Below are 16,841 nucleotides of genomic sequence, written 5' to 3' on the forward strand. Positions count from 1 at the left end.
TAAACCATAATTCCACACTCTCATGAAGGTAGCTTTCCTAGCCTGTGCGGCATGTGAGGAATCCTTAATCCTGTAAAAGTGTCCATAAGTTTGCATAAAATATTCTACTAGATCATTGAGAGTGACAGATACAAAAGTCTGAGTCCCCTCTAAAGCCCCTGTGCATCTGATCTCCAAATTTACCATACAGGGAGACTGACAATGATCTCCCAAGCCGAGTCTATGGGAGGAGAATGAAGTCTGTGCAAAGAAAAGGCATTTCATTTAGGATCTCTAAAGTTGTCTCCAAAAGTGAGTCTACATGATGAGAGTGATGCCATAGGTCTCCCAGTGCCCTTTAGGGAGGTATCCATTGTCTCCGCAGCTGGCCTGGTCTTGCATTCTTGACTATGCAGTCAAAGAAGGTGAGTATCCTAGAGGGAGATCTGTAAAATCAGCCATCACTGAATGATCGTATGGAGACTAGAATTGTCAATTAGCTCTTTCTTTGTTAGTCTAACTAGTCTCTAGCCCTGTCCAACCTTATAAAGAACTCTCTCCTCCCTGTCCCAAACGATGTAAATAAGCTCTAAAGGAACGACTGTGTGTGAGAAGATGCCCAATTAGTGAATCTCTACCCAGTTTGACCTGCTCCTTGAAGCTAGTCAAGGGGTATATATGTGTCAATCGGCAGGGTGCGTTTGTGAGTGCCTCTCAACTCCCGAGTGATTGAGCGAGGGAAACTCCCTGAACACTCTTTAAGTGCCCACAATGGAGGCTGGCCCTCTCTCCCATCTAGATCATTGTATCCCGAGGAGCCCAATGAATGTCCTAAGTCATCAACAAAAAATCCATGCCCACTTGATGGGTTTCCCTTTTATACTTCAGTCAGTCCTTTTTCCATTGGGGGAGATAGGAATGCATGTATGTTTCCATACCATTTCCATTTTGACCCATTGGTGGGGATAGTAATGCATTTGTGTTTCCAAACCATTTCCATTTTGACCTATTCTCAATGACCAAAGTGTTGGAATGGTCACCTCCCCATCTGTAAGCCCCCATATGAGGAGAGCGTGGGGGAGGGAGACCTTGGGCAGGATGTGCCCCAAATGAAGAGAGGAGGGTACCTGGCTGATCTGCAGGAGCATAAGGTGGAGCAGAGGACAGCAGTAGGGACCCAAGAGAAGAGGCCATGAGCTCATGGATGACGTCAGCAACAGTACGGAACAGTACGGAGCTGAGGTGCACACCTGTGGGCAGATCAGGGAGACAAGAAATAGTGCAGCATAGTGGGGGTCTATGGGCAGGTATACAGCCTGCAGCAGGGTCTCTAGCAGCAGCCCAAAAAGGGCCTGGCTAGGGCCCTTACATAGGGCTGGTTGGGCTGAGCCACATTTGCTATGGCTGGAACAATCAAGATTTATTTGGAGTTCTTCGTGAAGATGATAAGTTGGATGGCACCAACTATCCGTTGTGGTCTTATCTCATGAAACATATTCTTGTTGCAAAGCATTTGTGGAATATTGTTTCTGGGGCTGATCTGAGGCCAGCCAATGCTACAGTGGTTACCTCTACTGCTGGTCCTTCTGCAGGGGGTACTACTCCTGATGCCTCTTCCTCTAGCACTCCTGATGCTGCTCTTCCAACTCGAGAACAGTCAAGATGGGATGCAAGAGATGCAAATGCACATTCATGCATTGCTTTATCATGTAAGAGAATCATTATTCCACACATCCGGTCTTGCAGGACAGCAAAGGATGCTTGGGATAAATTGGCTTCTCTCTATCAGATTCGCAATGAAGCTCGTGTTGCATATTTGAGAAGGCAATTACAGGAAGTCAGTATGAATGAAGGTGAGTCTATGGATGCATACCTGACAAAGGTCAAGGACCTCATGGAACAGCTTGCCAACATTGATGAGGTGGTGCCAAATTCACAGCTTGTCAGTACCACATTGAATGGACTGCCAGATACATATCAAGGGTTCGCTACAACCCTTCGATTAGTGGCCATGGGTAATCCAGACCACTATTCTTTTGATCAGCTAGTTACTTTGCTTTTGCAGGAAGAGCAAAGTAGAGCTAATAGACAAGCCATTATTCCTGATCATGCATTTGCTTCACAGCAGACAGGAAGAGGCAAGGCTTCCAAGCCTATGGGCAAGCCAAAATCTGCGCATAGCAGCTGCAATTCCTCCCATGCATCTAAAAATACAGCAGATAAGTCAAAGAAGAAAAGATGCAACTATTGTCGCAAGCTTGGACATGACATTTCAGAATGCAGGAAGCGCATTGCTTCGGAGAAAAAGAAAGCAGGATTGGCAGTTAATGCCTCTCAAGCTATTGAATCCCATGAGCCAGAAGATGCTTCACATGCACATGCTCTTAAGGATGATCGGGCATGGGCTGTCCATTGCTCATTTGATCCCTCCAATGCTGATGCATTCTTTACTGCTAATGATGCTCAGTCCTGGTACTTTGATAGTGGTGCTTCCAAGCATGTCACATCTTGCAGACAGTTGTTTCATCTTTAGCTGATGCACCTCGAGGGGGGACTATCACATGTGCTAATAATGCTTCATATGCTGTAAAAGGAATTGGATATGTGCAGCTCACATCCATTTCAAGCCATCCTGTTACTCTGACAAATGTTCTTTTTGTGCCTGGAATTGAAGTCAACTTGATTTCAATTTCAGCAATTGCCACTTCAGGTTTCAGAGTTATTTTTGATGGTTGCCAGTTTATGATCTTCGTGATGACAATGCCATAGTTCTCACTGGCACTTTGCAAAAGGGGCTTTATCACCTTGATCATCACTCAGCTGCACTTTCTATTGAAGCAGTGGCTATTTCAGATTCACAGCTTGCTGAAACTCATCTTTGGCATGAGAGAATGGGCCATCTCAATTATAGAGCTCTTGCAAAGGTACATTCACAGCAGATGGCAAATGATGTACCTCAAACTCACACAGTTTCCAAACATGTGTGAGGGTTGTCTTTTGGGTAAGATGCATCGGTTTCCTTTTCACAAGAATTGTCTGAAACTCTCACAAAGGAAATTGCAGCTAGTGCACAGTGATGTCTGTGGCCCAATGAGGACAAATGCCATTGGAGGGTATAAATATTTCATGACTCTCATTGATGATTTCACAAGATATTGCTGGATATATCCTTTAAAAGCCAAATTTGAAGTTTTCTTATGCTTTCAGAGATGGCTGATTATGGTTGAGAATGAATCAGGATGCAAGCTTGTCACCCTCAACACAGATAGGGGGGGAAGGTATATGTCAAAGGAGTTTGATGCATTTCTGTCTTCACGGGGCATTATTCACTCATGTACTACTCCTTACACTCCTCAGCAGAATCCTGTTTCTGAAAGGAAAAACAGGTCCACAGTGGAGATGGCCAGATGCATGCTTAAGGCCAAGTCTTTACCCAATAAATTTTGGCTTGATGCAGTGATGTGTGCCAACTATGTGCTGAATAGATCACCTACATGGGCATTGAAGACTGTTACACCTTATGAAGCATGGAAAGGTAGGAAGCCTTCACTTTCACACATGAGAGTTTTTGGGTCTCTTGCATATGTTCATGTACCATCTCAGCTGAGACATAAGCTTGATGACAAGGTAATCAAATGCATATTTATTGGTTACAGCCAGGAGAGTTCAGCTTCTCCTCTTGTGGACTGCAAAGCAAAGCCAGATGTTGACATGTTTGATGCCTTTGAATCTTGGTTACCTCTGCCATCATCAGAAGAGGATTTTGACCAGCAACATGAGCCTCCTGCAGGCCCTCCACTAAGCAATAATCAGCCACAACCTCATGCTGATTTGCAGGTTTCTGTTTCGGCACAAAATGATCCCACTATTCATGATGCAGTCATTGAAGAAAGAGCTGTCAATAGACAACAAAGGCAAGTTCCCAGATGGCTTCTTGATACATTGAGGGACAGCAAACAAGATCAGCCTTTCGCTGCCCAGACAAGATCAGGGAATAGACAGCATGGTCACTTTCTTGAGTTTGCACTCCTTGCTACAGCTTGCAATGAAGAGCCTCTGTGCCATAAAGATGCTTTTGACAGCAAAGAGTGGATGGATGCAATGAGAGCTGAGTTACAATCTATTGCCAAAAATGACACTTGGGAATTAGTAGATCTCCCGGCAAGCATGCCATTGGAACGCGGTGGGTCTACAAATTAAAAAGGAAATCTGATGGCAGCATAGATCGATACAAAGCCCGTCTTGTTGCAAAAGGGTATGCCCAACAACAAGGCATTGACTTTGAGGAGACATTTGCTCCCACATCCAGGATTACTACCATTAGATGTGTCATTGTGTCACTACAATGTAAATATCCTAAGTCAAAGTACAGTTGACCATTTATTTGATCATAATTAAAGAGTTTTATATGTGTTAATTATGGTCAAAGAGTTATTTTAATGGTCAAAGGATTGACTACGGTCAAAGATACTTGACTCCAGTCAAGTAACCCTGACTGCGGTCAGAGAGTGTTGACTTCGGTCAACAAGACTTGGCATGCGCCAAGAGGGTTAACCCTGATTAACCAAGATGTGCCAACTTTGGTTGGAGAGACTTGGCTATAATTAAGGCGCCTTGACCTTTGGTCAAAGCTCTTTAATTATAATCAAGAGTGTTGACTCCGGTCAACCAGAGAATATATATATGTTTATTTGTATATATATTTGTTTAGATGTGCACATGTGTTCAATGGGGACGCCCACCGTGACTTGGATTAGTCCACAGTGTGTTATTTGCATGCAAAGCGCTAACAATTAATGGGTACCATGGTGGTGCGCTTTAATTAATTGTTGCAGGTACTAGGAAGGATTATTTTTCCTAAGCGAAATGGGAGCCTGACAAGCATCTAGGTGGCGGTTCGTGTGACCGAGAGCTTTGAAGACTCCAGAATGGCCCTTAGTGGCTTGTAATAGGATTTAGTCTAGATTTTAGACAAGTGGCATGTTGCCAATTTGAATAGAGCTTGAAGCTCTTGTAAAAGAAGAGATTATTCACGTTTTGTAAGAGGGAGATTTACGAGATAGCTCTACGCTGAACTTCTGTAACAGATTTTCTTGGATGAATAAAGACCTTCGGGGGGGTCCAGCCCGACGATTTGTCCTAGGCCCTAGTGCATCTCCAGAGAGAGGGAGTGAGGGAGAGCTTTTGAGAGTATAAATCCCGTCGTTTAAGAGTGGTGATATTGAAGCCATAGCTGTCTTTCACCGGTCAGTCTGGTTTTATTGGTATCAGAGCCGAGGCTCAAAAACTTACTGAAGTTTTTGACGATTCAAAGTGTTGGAATAAAGAGGAGCATGCGAGTGTTTATGCACACGGCGGCAAGTCTGGCTAAACATATTGCGTAAGCGATACGGGGAAAACATCTTTGGCGTAGCGTGATCCAGTATTTCATTTTCGAGACCCGAAAGTTGGCGTGAGTGAATGGAGTACAGAAAGGCCTAACTAGCTATGGCTTAAGCTGACGCAATTGTGGGTTGTAAATGGTCGTGGTAGCCTACCGGAAGTGCAACTCCTCTTTTAGGCAAGAGCCCAAGCAGCGTCGTGTCTTGCTGGGTAATTACGTGATGGAATTCCCAAAGGAAGCTAAGGAGAGATTCCATGAGCCATCGTGAACGGCAAAGGAAGGGGTCCTGTGAATGCAAAAGGACGAACAATGGAAATCGGGAAGGCAATCTTGTGCTGATGACCCCAAAGAGACGTTCTTACGCGGGCACTGAATGGTTGGCAAGCGCGGGGGTGTCAGCTGGTGAATGGCGATGTAAAAGGTTCCGTGACCACGAATTAATGAGCAGACGGCTGCGTGATTCCCCTGACGGAGAGTAAGCGCAGATGGGAGCAATTCTGGTGATTCTTGGCCTCCTAATTGGCGAAGGAGTATCAGGGAGGTCGCTGGATGGTATGCCCAAAAGAATTCGTGGAGATCCTTGAAGACCTTGTGAAGGCAACGCACGGTGTGCTATTCTGTTGTCTGACAGAGATGTTGACGAAGACCTTCAACAAATTCGTGAAGGCTCAGATCGACGGTCACCAAGGTGCGGCGGGCGTGGCTCTATGCACAGATACACTGACACGTGCGGTGATACGTGGCAGACACGTGTAGTGCGTTGATGTGGCGTCTAGCCAGGTCAGCAGATGACATGGTAGTAAATGTGGCACAGGCGCTGACGTGGCAGTGCACAAATATTTGCTGATGTGTCATATGGACACATGTCAGATGACGTGGCAACCAGTCCAACAGATGACGTGGCAGGACATGTGGTAGCTGACCTGGAGTGCCAGCTAGACAGGTGGCTGAGGTGGCAGACCCTGGGTTTATCCAACCTAACCTTGGTTAGTGGACTGGTTAGAGGTCCAGTTACTTGACCCATCCAGTCTAATCTGGTCACTGTAACCAGACTGTGACCAGTCTAGTTGGTTCAGTTGCAAACTAACCAGATCAGTTTGGTTGGTGTAACCAGTCCAGTTAGTCTAGCTGCAGACTAACCAGACCAGAACCAGTCAGTCTGGTTAGAGTAACCAGCCGGTTACCTATCTGGTTACTGTCTACAAAAAAAAAAGAAGACAGTTGCAGAGATTGTTTCTGCTAGTAATTTTCATCTGTTTGTCAGACTGTCACTGTCAGAGAAACAGCAGAAAAACAGAGGAATCAGAGATTTGCAGAAAAAGAGTATGCAGGCCTTTGAGCAGTAAAAAGAGGGAAAAAACAGATGCCTTTTGAAGCCATCTGCAGCAGCCAGAAAAGGGCAATATAATTGTTGATGCTTTGGCAACTGTGTGGGTATATGCCTTGAACTGACAGCCAGTACTGGCATAGATTGTGAATGCAAAACACCTCTTGTTGAGGTACTTTTTCTGTTGGAAAAGCAAAAGTAGTGTGCATCAGTTACCCGCACTGTGTGAGAAATCTGCAGATCTTAGAATATGGCCTTATAGAGTCAGTGCGACTCAGAGAGAGGAGATTATGGCCCAGGTACAGGACTTGCTGTCCAAAGGGTTGATTCAGCCCAGCTCGTCTCCTTTTTGTTCCCCTGTACTATTAGTACAGAAGAAAGATGGTTCATTCCATATGTGCGTCGACTATCGCGCACTGAACAAAATGACCATCAAGAATAGATTCCCTATTCCGCGTATTGATGATGTCCTGGATCAGTTAAATGGAGCTTCAGTTTTCAGCAGGATAGACTGAAAGAGTGGAAACACTATCTTTTGGGTGCAGATTTTAGTGTCCAAACAGATCACCAAAGTCTGAGATACATTTTGACTCAGACCAAGCTTTCCGAGAAGCATATGAAATGGGCAAACATGCTGTCAATGTATCATTTTCAGATTGTCCATACTCCAGGAATTCGGAACAGAGTGGCAGATGCCTTGTCCCGAAGACCCCAGGTCAATAATGTAACTATTGCTTATCATCAGGACCTGGAAGGCATGAGGGAACAAAATGCTCATGATTCTGATTTTGGTGAAATTTTACAGCAAATGCAAGAAGGGCAATCCACCAGTCACTATTCCCTGAAAGATGGGTATTTAATGAAAGATGATTGCCTATGCATCACCCAGGAGATGAGGAAAAAGATTTTGGGGGAATGCCATGCACCTCCCTATGCTGGACATAGAGGAATTACAGCAACAACTCTAGCCCTAGAGAGGTATTTCTTTTGGCCAGGAATGCAAAACGATATACATCAGTTTGTTACTGAATGCCTTACGTGTCAGAAAATAAAGTACGATAGACGGAAGGCACCTAGCCTACTTATGCCTCTTCCCGTGCCTCAGGCACCATGGGAAAGTATTACAATGGACTTTATTTTTGATTTGCCGAGATCAAAGTCAGGGAATGATGGGATTTGGACTATCATAGACAGATTCAGCAAGCAAGCTCATTTCATTCCGGTTCGCAAAACCATAAAGGCAGATCATATGGCTAAGCTGTTCATGGCACAAATTTTTAAACATCATGGTATGCCTAAGTCCATTGTTAGTGATCGAGATCCCAGAATGACCAGTCTATTCTGGAGAGCTTTATTTGATAACATGGGGACGAATCTAAATTTTTCTTCTTCTTTCCATCCCCAGACAGATGGTCAAAGTGAAGTAGCAAATTCTACAATTTTGGATATGCTGAAATGCTACGTGGGTGACCAAAGTTCAGACTGGGAAAAGTACCTACCGTTAGTAGAGTTTGCTTACAATAATATAGTACATAGCTCTACAGGGAAAGCCCCTTTTGAAATCATATATGGGAAAGTGATTTTGGCACCTATATTGAGGACCAAAGATGAAATATTTGCAGCTGATCAGTTTGTAAGAGACCTCCAGACAGCTTACAGCCAAGTCCGGACAGCAATTGAAAGGTCTCAAGAGAAACATAAAAGAGCTGCAGATAAACATAGGAGACAGCTAGATCTCAAGGAAGGGGACTGGGTACTTTTGAGGCTTGAAAAAGCTAGGCTCCGCAAGTTTAAAGGCAAACAGAAAGTGTATGCAAAGTTATCTCCCAGATACTATGGCCCTTTCAGGGTTACAGAAAGAATAAATGAGGTTGCATACAGATTAGCATTGCCAGAGCATTGGAGGATTCACAATGCATTCCATGTGAGTCTTCTAAAGAAATTTCAAGGACCAGAGCCTACAGAACCAGTATCAGAAGATCCACCAGAAGTGGATGAGCTGGAGGAAGTCCTTCAGCCAGAGCAAATTGTGTACCATATTGTACGTAAAGGCCCTCAGGGTAAGGAGTTTTACAGGTATCTTGTAAAATTCAAGAATTATACGGCATTAGATGCCAAGTGGATGGACGAAGACATGTTATTCGATCATACACAGCTTTTGGATGTTTACAAAGAAGCTTTTGAGTTGAGGTCAACTGAATAGAAGCCGAGGGGATGTCACTACAATGTAAATATCCTAAGTCAAAGTACAGTTGACCATTATTTGATCATAATTAAAGAGTTTTATATGTGTTAATTATGGTCAAAGAGTTATTTTAATGGTCAAAGGATTGACTACGGTCAAATATACTTGACTCCAGTCAAGTAAACCTGACTGCGGTCAGAGAGTGTTGACTTCGGTTAACAAGACTTGGCATGCGCCAAGAGGGTTAACCCTGATTAACCAAGATGTGCCAACTTTGGTTGGAGAGACTTGGCTATAATTAAGGCGCCTTGACCTTTGGTCAAAGCTCTTTAATTATAATCAAGAGTGTTGACTCCGGTCAACCAGAGAATATATATATGTTTATTTGTATATATATTTGTTTAGATGTGCACATGTGTTCAGTGGAAACGCCCACCGTGACTAGGATTCGTCCACAGTGTGTTATTTGCATGCAAAGCGCTAACAATTAATGGGTACCATGGTGGTGCGCTTTAATTAATTGTTGCAGGTACTAGGAAGGATTATTTTTCCTAAGCGAAATGGGAGCCTGACAAGCATCTAGGAGGCGGTTCGTGTGACCGAGAGCTTTGAAGACTCCAGAATGGCCCTTAGTGGCTTGTAATAGGATTTAGTCTAGATTTTAGACAAGTGGCATGTTGCCAATTTGAATGGAGCTTGAAGCTCTTGTAAAAGAAGAGATTATTCACGTTTTGTAAGAGGGAGATTTACGAGATAGCTCTACGCTGAACTTCTGTAACAGATTTTCTTGGATGAATAAAGACCTTCGGGGGGGTCCAGCCCGACGATTTGTCCTGGGCCCTAGTGCATCTCCAGAGAGAGGGAGTGAGGGAGAGCTTTTGAGAGTATAAATCCCGTCGTTTAAGAGAGGTGATATTGAAGCCATAGCTGTCTTTCACCGGTCAGTCTGGTTTTACATTGCCATTGCAGCCCATCATCATTGGCAAGTGCACCAGCTTGACATCAAGCGGTTTGAGTATTGTCGTGTATTGATGGGCATTGGATAGTATGCTCACTGGTTGTTCTTCCTTAAAGGCACATTGTCCTTTAAGTGGGAGGTTGTGGGGGTTAAAGGTCACTGTGCCTTTACCCCAGTTATGTACAATACTCAAACATATATATAAATGAATGAAAAAGAAGATTAGGGTGGTTCTGCACCCACCAAAGCTTGTGGCTCTCTGTCTCTCTCTCTCTCTCTCTCCTTCTTCCGTTCTTGCTTCCGTTGAGAGCACTCTCAATACTCCATGAATTGATAGGATGATCATGATTAATGGACATTGGGACTAGCCAACCAAATGTTGAATGCCGATTGAAAACTCTACAATACTAATACACACTCTTGAAAGTGATGCAATGATGTTTACATGATGACTATACACTGCTTTTCTTCATGGGGATCTGCAAAAAGAAGTCTATGTCACACAACCTCCTGGCTTTGAGGTTGTTAATTCTGAAAATAAGGTATGTCGGCTTAGAAAAGCCCGTTATGGTTTGAAGCAGGCACCCAGGGCATGGTATGCCAAAATTCATGCACACTTACTCTCCCTTGGTTTTCAGAATAGTCCCACAGAACCCACTCTTTATGTCCGTGGGAGTGGATCTGATTTTTTAGTGCTGATTTTATATGTGGATGATATGCTCATCACGGGCCCAGATACTCAGCAAATAGCTTTCAAGGCTGATTTGCAGCAGATTTTTGACATGTCAGACATGGGACGGCTCCATTATTATTTGGGCATTCAGTTTGCTCATGTTGAGGGGGGTATCATAATGTCTCAGTCCAAGTATATTGGACAGCTCCTTGATCGTTTTCAGTTTGAGGATTGCAAGCCAATCTCTACTCCAGTGGACCCTAGCTTCAAATTCTCAGCTCATGATGGGAGCCCACCATGTGATATCACTCTGGATGCCTTATTTATTTATGTCACACCAAACCTGACTTGCAGTATGCAGTATCTCAGCTCAGCAGATTCATGCACATGCCCAGTTCACAGCATTGGCAGGCAGTGAAGAGAGTCTTCAGATATCTAACACTGTGTGAGCTCCTAGGCATTACTATTAGTTTTTCGCTGTGCGTACCCTCTGTTGGGTCTTTTCTAACATGGTATCAGAGCCCAACTAGGAGGCTTAGAGGTGTGGGAGCCTGAAGGCATGGACCTTGCTGAAGGACGACCGTGATTCAGAAGCTCTTGGGAATCGACTTCCACGATTGGAGGATTGCGCCCTTGCGAGAAGGAGGGTGACTGAGGTTCAGTCAGGTGCGTTTAAAGTTTGCGGTCGAGGTTATCTGGAGATGTACTTTTGTTGCAAACCTTGCCAAAAGAAGGACAGGTTGAAACAGACCCTCAAAGCATGGTGCTTGGAAGACTCCAGGTTGTTCACTCATTATGAGGGGGACAATTGGAAGATCATGACGGCTGGATTGCTCGAGTTCGAAGGCGGGAATTTGACTGAAGCAGGTGGTGCTAGGAGGTGCTACCAGAGATGGACCTGTGTACCAGGATGGTGTGCGGAAGCGGAACCAGACCTGCTGGAGCAGGAGCCACTGGATGAAAAGCCAGGAAAAGAGTTCGACATCGAAGTGTTCAGAGGACTACGACCAGGGAGAGCTACTGGAGCATCGTCATCGACGTGTTGGCATTGGGCCGGGATGTGTCGATGAGAGGGGGTGTTGGAATGGTCACCTCCCCATCTGTAAGCCCCCATATGAGGAGAGCGTGGGGGAGGGAGACCTTGGGCAGGATGTGCCCCAAAAGAAGAGAGGAGGGTACCTGTCTGATGTGCAGGAGCATAAGGCGGAGCAGAGGACAGCAGTAGGTACCCAAGAGAAGAGTTCGTGAGCTCACGGATGACGTCAGCAACAGTACGGAACAGTACAGAGCTGAGGCGCACACGTGTGGGCAGATCAGGGAGCCAAGAAATAGCACAGCATAGTGGGGGTCTATGCGCAGGTATACAGCCTGCAGCAGGGTCTCCAGCAGCAGCAAAGGGGAGCCTAGCAGCATCCCAAAAAGGGCCTGGCTAGGGCCCTTATATAGGGCTGGTTGGGCTGAGCCAACCAGGTCGGTTGGGCCAGCCAACCAAGTCTGTCCAGTCAGCCCATTTAGGGCTGGCTGGTCGGTCCATTTGAAAGGGCCTTGAGCCCTATAAAAGGAGAGGCCTTGGGCCTCATTTCACATCCAGCATAGCCAGCAGTTCAGAAAGGAGCAGCAGGAAGCCTACTTTCTGGGCCTATCTACAGGAGGTGAGAGAGTGTAACAAGGGCTGCAGACTTAGCCAGGAAGGGCTGGACCTTGGCTGTCTTCTAGGGCAGCAAGGTGCTGTGATCATCATCACTTGCAGCAGCAAACAGCCAGCAGATAGGAGCAGCGAAGGAGCTTCCCTTGGGCCTATGTTCAGGAGGTGAAGGGAGCACAAGGAGCTGCAGACTAAGAGCTGAGAGAGCTGCCCACCTAGGCTAGTGCAAAGACTGCAAGGTGGAAGGGATCTGGACGGATAGTCTACAGAAGCTCGAGGTGGAGCATGTGGACTCAAGTCTAGAGATAACTGGCTGATAGGAGAAGGACCTTGTGGTAAGATCGGAGGACCACACCATTGGTGGGACTCTGGATCTATATCTTTTGTATTGTGTCCATAGTTTTGGATGGAAATATATTTCGGTGGTTTCTCTATCTCGCTGGTTCATTGTCTATTGACGAGTCTGCACATCTAATCTATGTGACGCACATTAAGTAAATAAGTTTGTGATTCCACATCCCACACACACACACTATGTGAGCTCCTGGGCATTGCTATAAGTCTTCCGATGTGCGTACCCTCTATTGGGTCTTTTCTAACACAAAGGTGTTCCATTTTCACCATTGAATTCCTTGGCCTTTCCGATGTGTACATTAAGCTCCTTCATACTATCAGGGATGCATTTGGAAAGGTCCTAGGGATTCCTAGATTCAGCCTGCCCTTCCAACTATCCAATAGGACTAGTCACTTTAGAGGGAGATGGTGTGCTGAGAGGTCGAGTTGTTGCCCAAGCTCAGACATACGTGGGGCATGGTAGAGGTCTTTCTAGTTCACCATAAAGGATGGTTCCAGAGTAATACTTCTGAATAAAGATTCGGTGGTGCACTAGGGCATCACTAGATCACACAAATAGCCACAAAGATCCTCTTTTGACCACCCAAGGATGATGTCTTGGAGATTATCATGGCTAGTACTTACAGTGTGGCACAGCTAGGTTGTGTGGCGTTGTAGCCTAGTACTGGATGGCTAACAGACCCACCCTATGGACACCTTAGTGAATGTTTGGTGGACATTGATATCCTACTTTTGTGGCTCAAGGATGATGTCTGGGAGACTATCATGGCTATTATTATAGAGTAGCACACTTGGGTTGTGGTGTTATAGTCTAGTGATGGATGGCCAGCAAACCCACCTTACAGCCACCTTAGTGAATGTTTGATGGACATTGATATCCTACGCATGATTTGGGGTCACTATTGTGTCTACCTCAATTTTTCCTTGTGTTAGTCTCAGCAGTGCCTTGTGTCTGCCTCACATCTACCTCACTTCATGTGTCCATAGCGCTTCGTCGGCACGAACTTATATTTGAAGTATCGAAGTACTTTAATAGCTTTTGTAGATTTTTGGAGGACCACCTCCTTACATAAGTGGCCCCAGGTCAATGGTAATACTTCAGCTAACAACAAGTGTCTCAAACCCTTCCATTTGGTGTTGGACTTTCTGTTGTCATTACCAATTACATGCTCATATATGGTCCATGCTTGGGAACATATGCTAGCACTATTGGATGGATCCTCTTTGCTCTATGGTCTGGTCTAAGGTAAACCTAAGCAAATATGCTTCCATACACTCATCAAACTTAAGGATCGTTGACAAGTCCTTGATTGTGAAGGGGGCACCTGAAAAAATCCACATGTACTAGGGATGCCAAGCAACCCCATGTGTGGATGTGTTTTTGAGTAGGTCATGCTACAAAAGAAGTTTTCAGTATTAGAGCATGGGTAAGGCTGTCGACTAAAAGCTTGCCTAGTAGGGCTTGAATCTACAGCTTTGGATCTATGAATGTCCATCCTTCCCTCTGCCTAAAAAAATAAGTGTTTTGCCAAGCAACAGAAGTGTCACGGGTGCCATCCGATCCAACCCATAGGAATTTGTGGAGTAGCCATTGAAGCTACCCATGCATCCCCAATGAAAATCACCAACAAGAGACTATGTATCAGGTGGTAGCTGACAAAACTAGGATCATAACTCTAGCTCTCTGTGTGAGTGAGAGCTTGGTGGAGCTTCAATACATCAGCTTATGACCCTAGGGCACCTATTGCTTAGCAGAGATGTCAATCCCCGTTTGACGCCCCTTATGTCATATGAAAGCTGAAGAGAAATCTCCGCATTTTTAGTAGGACGCCTATTGACTTGTCCCTGTTCATGGTTACCTCTAGGAACCCCCTATCATAGGCCTTTTGAAAGTTTGAAAGGAAGCCCAAAAGTGGCCCGGAAAGCTGGCGTTCCCAATTAGTGGCCTTCCAAAAGTGAAAAGGTTGTCCAAGATGCTACACTCTTGGAGAAATCCTATCTGCATGTGGTACGGCCTACACAAGCACTCCTTGCTGCCGCGGCGATGCTATTCTTGATTGCATACCTTAAGTTGCCCATTTCTTGATTCTAGTCACATCTCGAGCACCACAGGGTCCCATTTACTTCCTAGAGAGTTTTTGTCCATTTTTGCCTTCCAAAGTCAATACCCATGCTAATGTTCAACCTAATGAGGAGTCTCTAATATTCTTGAGATTTGTTTTCTTCTATGTTGCCTTGAGTCTCTGGAGAGCCTTTAACCTTTTTGGGATTATCGGTTGCTCCCCTAACTTCTCAATCTGCTTCTTAGGGCCTTCTTGTTATTCTCCCATAGACCACTGGTCCTTGGCAATAAAAATTATGTCAAAGGTAGGGTAAGCGATTTTAAAACTATATCGAGTGGTAAAACCCAATCCATGAGATGCAAAGTGAGAGGGCTCAAGAGAAAAGTTTGCACAAGACAAGAATAGAGGGCGGAGTCGTCACCCTAGCTTGTTTATAACCTCTTCTCTCAATGTCAACTCGTTTCATGTATTCCAAAATCTATTTTAAATTATTACAGATATCAAAGTCTAAGGCCTAAGAGGCCTTTATGGACCCCAATATACTCCATGAAACATAAACATGAAAGAAGCAATTAAGCTTTTGTGCATCCACACATATGTCAATCACGTTACCTTAGAAGACGCACTAGATAACAATTCTTCAATCTCCAAGAAGCTCAGATAAAATCACCAAATATAAGATATCCATGAAGCATAATATTTATCCACCACTTATGTCGATGTAGCTCCAAAATGCTCCAAGGAGCACCATCTAAGAAAACTTGGCACTAATGGCAGCCATAAGCTCCTCTCATGTCATGCGAACCCTAGCACTGATGGTAGCCATAAGGTCCTCTCATTCTTCCTAGTAATTGTGAGTTTTTTCATTTTCCTTGAAAAGCTCTCCTCTTTAAGTCATGCAAATGCCATTTGGCATGATTGCGATTGGGCTAAGTCTATATCCATGTAATGCTTTGGGGGGTTCTAAAGGCTAAGAAATCATGGAGGCTTACAACTAATGTATCTCTTAAGCCCAAGTTGTAGTTGGGGTCTCTCTATGTAGACTTAATGTTTCACTGCAACTAATGTAGGGTATTGATCTCAGTCAAGCTCTCTTTGCCAACCCAGATGTTGCTATAGCTAGTGTTCCCCCTACAACCTTAATACACTTTTATTTGACCATAATACTTTTCTAAAGTGTTGTGCAATTCTTGTTTCTTTTCCTTCTGAAAGGTGTTCCAAGTCAGTCTCATAAATCTCTTGTTTTTCTAGTAGTTGACCTGCTGAAGCTTGAGAGAGATTTTTAAGGCTGAAACTTCTTGTTCCAAGACTGGAGTTCTAGTGATATTTCACAACCCGGGGTTCAAGCCCCTGCCTAAGCCCAACAGTGGGTATCCTAACTCAAATTGTCATGTCTTGATGCGATTATGGCTTGAGCTTGTGTTGTGGTTCTTTTGCGGTTTTCTCATTGAACCTTCTTATGTGGTAGAGGAGTTAAACATGGAGTAGACCACAATTCTAAGACTTCATCAATCTACCACAAGGGTCTTGAGAAACAATTGGATGTCGACATGGACAACATGAGTAGAAGTAGAAAAAATATCGTCTCCATACTCAATTGTTGCGAAAGGATTTGGAGTTATAGGGAGAAGAAAGCAAGAAAAAAAAGAAAAAGAATGAAAGAAAGCTTATTAATGTCTACGAAAGACCAAAGGGTCTATATATGAGATTGAAAAGAAATACAATGAAAGCTAAGGGGGGGGGGCATTAAAAATGAGCACCCATACCCCAAGGCTGGTGTCTGAAACAAGAAGATAAATACATCACTGTGTCATCGCCACGAGAGAGAGAGAATCCAAAATTGTAAAGGGAAATGATGACATGCCACTGGATGTTGGCCACCAAATCAGCTATCCATTAGGGCAACTAGACCTATGTATGCTATCTGTGGGCCTAAATCCATTGGTCGGTTGAGAATAGACAAGATAATGTTGTCTGACAATGGACCTGGATCTAGTGAAGGATGCATCGTCAATCAGCATGTCCAAATTGTCCGGGTCCTCCCCTCCTCTTCTATAGCCTCCTAGAGGAAGCTCGTCATCTGACAAGTGCCATTGTCTCTCCTGTGGTTTGTCTCCCCATGTCAAAGAGTGTAGAGGAGATATCTGCGGTCCTTTTGAATCTTGATGTCGTGAATCAGGGTGGCTGCGATCTTGCATCTGAAGCCATCTATGATCCAGCAAGCAAGAGCCTGAGCAGGGCTAAGAGGATGTCTTGTACATCTCTTGGATCATC

General features: G+C 44.6%; 1 protein-coding gene across 6 annotated transcripts in view; it reads left to right on the plus strand.

The window, feature by feature from the left end:
* Window positions 1–16,841, plus strand: part of LOC147905650 (GHMP kinase family protein) — a 105,581-nt gene that overhangs the window by 63,730 nt on the left and 25,010 nt on the right. The gene's annotated exons all lie outside the window — the stretch shown is intronic.

Source organism: Dipteris shenzhenensis, chromosome 1 (assembly GCF_047967505.1).
Source record: "Dipteris shenzhenensis isolate YYH24624 ecotype China chromosome 1, Dip_SZ_1.0, whole genome shotgun sequence".
Lineage (NCBI taxonomy): Eukaryota > Viridiplantae > Streptophyta > Polypodiopsida > Gleicheniales > Dipteridaceae > Dipteris > Dipteris shenzhenensis.